The sequence below is a fragment of the Rhinopithecus bieti genome, unplaced genomic scaffold, assembly GCF_001698545.2.
Source record: "Rhinopithecus bieti isolate Rb0 unplaced genomic scaffold, ASM169854v2 scaffold_9663, whole genome shotgun sequence".
Taxonomy (NCBI): domain Eukaryota; kingdom Metazoa; phylum Chordata; class Mammalia; order Primates; family Cercopithecidae; genus Rhinopithecus; species Rhinopithecus bieti.
This window is the reverse complement of record NW_016806456.1, coordinates 4,128,155-4,133,357: the sequence shown is the minus strand read 5'-3', so window position 1 is coordinate 4,133,357 and position 5,203 is coordinate 4,128,155.

Sequence of the window (5,203 nt, the reverse complement as noted above, 5' to 3'; positions counted from 1 at the left end):
AAAAAAAAAAAAAAAAAAAAAAAGAAAAGCCCAAACCTCCAAAGTGGCTAAGTGATTCGGCCAGTTTGTACACAGAGATGTAAGTTTGCCGACACCAAGCTCATACTTTACAAATGTAATATCTTTATAAGACAAAAATACTGGCCTAGCCACGGTGGCTCACGCCTGTAATCCCAGCACTTTGGGAGGCCGAGGCGGGCGGATCACTAGGTCAGGAGATCGAGACCATCCTGGCTAACAGGGTGAAACCCCATCTCTACTAAAAATACAAAAAGTTAGCAGGGTGCGGTGGCGGGCGACTGTAGTCCCAGCTACTGGGGAGGCTGAGGCAGGAGAATGGCGTGAACCCGGGAGGCGGAGCTTGCAGTGAGCTGAGATCACACCGCTGCACTCCAACAGAGTGAGACTCAAAAAAAAAACCATATACTGAATATCAAAAGCTAGAGCCTAAGAGATGCCCCTTGAAAAAGAAGCTTACCAGTGTGAATTATCTTCCCTCCAGCCTTTAGATTGGTTTGTCTTTTAATATATTTCAATGAGCTTCCGCCTCCCCATCCCATCCCTGCCCCCGGCACCAACACCAAAACCCCAAGCACCTCCTCTAGGTGACTCCTTCCAAATACACAGGAAGGCCCTTCTTTGTTGCTGTTTTTCTGGAGAGGCTGATTCTGTAAATGTAGCCTGGGTGGCTTGAGGTTCTATTCTGAGATGACCCTGGCATCTTCTGATTACAGAATCAACCTTCAGGCAGCTGTGGCCTTGCAGACTCTGCTGGAGGTCATGGAACTACAGAAATGCTCAGTCTTATCATTCTATTGAGGCTTTTAAATTGGAGATTACCTAAATGGCATTGCTTGGGGGTTGCTTTGCTATATCTGAGTTTTTTTTGGTTGATGCTCATACTGGTTGCTAGAAACTCTGAAATAGAGTAATGCAGGAAGTCAATGAAGAATAAAAAATAATGTATTCTAAAATGATGTTTTAAGATGAATTTATTATGATTAAGAAGACCCGGTGAGGCACCGTGGCTCACGCCTGTAATCCCAGCACATTGTGGAGCCAAGGCGGGCAGATCTGTTGAGGTTAGGAGTTTGAGACCAGCCTGGCCAACATAACGAAACCCTGTCTCTACTAAAAATACAAAAATTAGTCGGGCATGGTGGTTTGCACCTATAGTCACAGCCACTCAGGAGTCTGAGGCAGGAGAATCACTTGAATCAGGGAGGTGGAGGTTGCAGTGAACTGAGATTGTACCACTGCATTCCAGCCTAGGTGACCCAGTGAGACAGTCTCAAAAAAAAAAAAAAAAAGAAAAAAGAAAAAAGACGAATACCTAATAGCTGAAGTCTTGGAGAATTTCTGGAAAGTGAGAAATGCCTCAAAATAAAATAAATAAATAAATAAATAAATAAATAACAAATAAGAGGGAATAAAAGGACCTACAGTTCAAATTGAGTCAGCTTAATTCCAATACACAGTTAGACATAGAAACAAATCGAGCAATCAATGGTCAAATAAAAATGTACCAGGAACCATCATTATTTGTGCAGTAGACCATGTATGCAGAGGCTCTCAATCAATTCAATTTAATTGGACCAATGTGATCCTGTTCTGTATTAATGTGGCTCCTGTTGACATGCAAGCAAGATTCAAAAGTATTATTGCTTCTGGACTTGAGTAGGATGTTTGTTCCGTTTGTCATTGGGATTAAGAGGTTAGCCTTGGCTGGGCACAGTGGCTCCGGCCTGTAATCCCAGCACTTTGGGAGGTCGAGGCGGGTGATCACTTGAGGTCAGGAATTTGAGACCAGCCTGGCCAACATGGTGAAACCCATCTCTACTAAAAATTCAAAAAAAATTTAGCATGCATGGCGGTACATGCCTGTAGTCCCAGCTACTTGAGAGGCTGAGGCAAGAGAATCGCTTGAACTGGGAGGCGGAGGTTGCCATAAGCCAAGATCATGCAGCTACACTCCAGCCTGGGTGACAGAGAGAGACTCCGTCAAAAAAAAAAAAAAAAAAAAAAGCCTGCTGGATTACAGATAAATACTGTATAGTCCACTGGATTTCTAGTTGATTAGTGAGTGATAATTCTTTTTAAAAGCACCCTTCCAACCCTCTTTCTTTCAGGCTAACCCCTTAAGAGCCAAACTGCTGGAAAGATTTCATCTCTACCCCCTCCCTTTTATTAACACCTCAGCCACTGCAGTCAGATTTTCACTCTCACAGCTCTGGATCTATTCTGTTCAAATTCATTAATGACCTCCTTAGAGAGAGAGAGGCCAGGGTCGGGTTGGGGGGCAAATGAGATCTCTTTTTTTCTTTTTCTTTATAAAATATTTTAACATAGAAAATAAAGAAAAAATATCTTAAGCTCAGAAAAACCACTTTATTGGTAGTGCTGTTGACCTCTTTTAAATCCTTAGGCTATTCAGTCTCTGGTATTTGACACTACCGACCACACTTTCCTTCCTGAAACTGATTCCTCTCTTTTATTTCATGAATCTGGTTCTCTTCTGATTCTTCTGCCTCTTTAACTACTCTTTTCCTGACTCTTCTTTCTTTATAGATCTCCTAATACTGGTTTTCTCTTTTCATTTCTACTTGCTCTCCTAATCAATATTATTCACTCCCTTGGCCTCATTTAAGCCCTGTACTGCCAGCTCTTACCTCCTTGCCAGGCTCACCCACCGTGTGCTCTGTGCTGCCTGGTAGAATATCCAGCAGCATGGTGTGTTGGAGCCAGCACAGAAGTTCACAAGAGTTGTTTTTGCATATCTATTTTTTTTTTTTTTTGGCATATCTCTACCAGCTAGCTTGAAATCTGCCAATGGCATGAATATTACACCACTAGAAATCCAATACAAATCAGTGTCGATGAAAAGAGTAAAACTCTGTAAAATATCCAGCCTGGGCGACAGAGCGAGACTCTGTCTCAAAAAAAAAAAAAAAGATTTATTGTGAGCCAAATATGAGTGATCCTGGCCCGTGACACAGCCCTCAGGAGATTCTAAGAACTTGCACACAAGGTGGTCGGGGTGCAGCTTGGTTTTATACATTTTGGGGAGACATGAGACTTCAATCAAATAAGTTTAAGAAATTCATTGGTTCAGTTCAAAAGGCAGGGCAACTTGAACTGGGGGCTTCCAGGTTATAGACAGATTTAAAATTTTTCTGGTTGACAATTGGTTGAGTTTATCTAAAGATGTGGGATCAATAGAAAGGAAATGTCTGTTTTAAGATAAAGGATTGTGGAGACCAAAGTTCTTAGTGTGCAGAGGAAGCCTTCAGGTAGCAGGCTTCAGAGAGAATAGATTGTAAATTCTTATCAGACTTAAGGTCTGTGTTGATGTTAATACCAGAGAGGCATAATGAGGCCTGTCCGACCCCTACTTCCCGTCCTGACCTGAACCAGTCTTTCATGTTAAATTTTAAGCGTGACCTTGCAGAGGAGGAAGTTCATTCAGATGGTTGGGGGGCCTTAGGCTTTTATTTTTGATTTACATCAGGGTTTTGTTTGGTTTGGTTTTTGTATGGTAAGCCACTTGTTAACATTTATTAGGACAAAATTTTGCAGGTCATTCTACAAGTAAATCCAAAACAAACAAATCTCTCGTCTTTCCTTCAAATCTCCTTCCACCATCTGCCTTTTAAAAATTTTTCATTTGATGACATCATCATCCAAACATTCACTATGGGAAATCATAGTCATCCTTGCTTGACTTTTTCATCTGTCTCTATCCTTCTCTTCTCATTTGAGAAAGCACTAAGGTGAGGTCAAGTATACCTCCCAAATATTTTTTTAATTCAGCATTTATTTTTCATCCGCAGTGTCTAAGTCCAAGCCAAACATCTGGACTTCTGTATTGCAGAACCTCCAAACTGCTGTTCCTGTCTCTAGTTTCTTCCCCTTCCTATTTGTCTTCCCTACTGCAATAAAGTGATTTTTTTGCTTGGGCAGGGGGGAACAAGCAAACCAACACAAAAACAATCTAATCATATCTTTTCTCCCTCCAAAAAAATTTTTCTTTTTTTTTTTGAGATGGAGTCTCACTCTGTCTCCCACACTGGAGTGCAGTGGCACAATCTCGACTCATTGCAACCTCTGCCTCCCAGGTTCCAGCGATTCTCTTGCCTCAGCCGCCCGAGTAGCTGGGGTTACAAGCACACACCACCACGTATGGCTAACTTTTTGTTTTTTTAGTAGAGATGGGGTTTCACCATGTTGGCCAGGCTGGTCTGAACTCCTGACCTCAAATGATCCACCCACCTCTACCTGCCAAAGTACTGGGATTACAGGCATGAGCCACCGCACCCAGCCCATCCCTCAAAATTTACTATGATTCTCCTTTGCTCACAAAGGAAAAACACCCTCAAAGTTCTGTAAGAAGACCTACAAAGGCTCTGAAAACACGAAATTGGAAGGCCTTTGAAGCCTGATCATATGACCTGCTTCCTCCTCCATCCTCTTCCATCCACACCCCACCCCTTAGTCACCCCCATTCTACCAACTTACGACTGTCCTCATCATACTTTCCCATCGCTTGGAAACCCTTCCTCTCATCTCCACTCCTGTCGTCCTATTACACTTTTATTCTAGAAGCAGTAGGAAAGAGGGGCAGAAAAAAGTAAGGAATTCACTTCCCTCATTAAATGGAAAGTTGTGAGATAGAAGGTAGATAAAGAAAGAGAGATTTTTAAGTATCCAAATTAATAGGCAAATATTACCCCCAACTCAGATCCAATATCAAGTGTAACAATAGATTCACAGAAGGCAGTACCCTTAAATTTGCCAAGAAAATAATTGGACTCACGGGATTAAAAGAAATCAAGCGCTTATAATACAAGTGGTGCATCAGCATTTCTTTCCTTATTCAGAGTACTTTTTTGACACTTAAGAATCCATATTCCAGGCCGGGCGCGGTGGCTCAAGCCTGTAATCCCAGCACTTTGGGAGGCCGAGACGGGCGCATCACGAGGTCAGGAGATCGAGACCATCCTGGCTAACACGGTGAAACCCCGTCTCTACTAAAAAATACAAAAAAAAAACTAGGCGGGCGAGGTGGCGGGCGCCTGTAGAACCAGCTATTCGGAGGCTGAGGCAGGAGAATGGCATAAACCCGGGAGGCGGAGGTTGCAGTGAGCTGAGAACCGGCCACTGCACTCCAGCCCGGGCGACAGAGCGAGACTCCGTCTCAAAAAAA